Source organism: Penaeus monodon, chromosome 29, assembly GCF_015228065.2.
Source record: "Penaeus monodon isolate SGIC_2016 chromosome 29, NSTDA_Pmon_1, whole genome shotgun sequence".
Classification (NCBI taxonomy): Eukaryota; Metazoa; Arthropoda; class Malacostraca; order Decapoda; family Penaeidae; genus Penaeus; species Penaeus monodon.
The window spans coordinates 29,974,228-29,974,559 of NC_051414.1; the positions used below are offsets into that span (position 1 = coordinate 29,974,228).

At 44.9% G+C, this 332-nt stretch overlaps 1 protein-coding gene across 1 annotated transcript in view; it reads left to right on the forward strand.

The window, feature by feature from the left end:
* LOC119592134 (polyhomeotic-proximal chromatin protein-like) overlaps positions 1–332 on the forward strand; it is a 12,912-nt gene that overhangs the window by 689 nt on the left and 11,891 nt on the right. The gene's annotated exons all lie outside the window — the stretch shown is intronic.

The following is a 332-nucleotide window of genomic DNA, read 5'->3' on the forward strand; positions in this document are numbered from 1 at the left end:
GGAGGAATCACGTATCAATAATCTTGCAGGCTTCTATTGCAGACACATACAGTACGCGTGCAGTTCTGCACATACCTATTGCCTTATGGAATGATTTCTCTCTTTCTCTTTCTTCCACCTCTTCTGGTCCACTTTCTTTCACTTCTTTTTCACTTCCTTTCACTTCTATTGCCTCTGTCATCATCATCATACTGTAATATACCACACCATCACCACGCTGCAATATACCACATCATCACCACAGCGTCACCATACCAAAAACACACGTCAGTCCCACTACCTCACACCTCATTAGCCACACGTACCTGCAGCCTGGGGTTTGCCAACTGTGA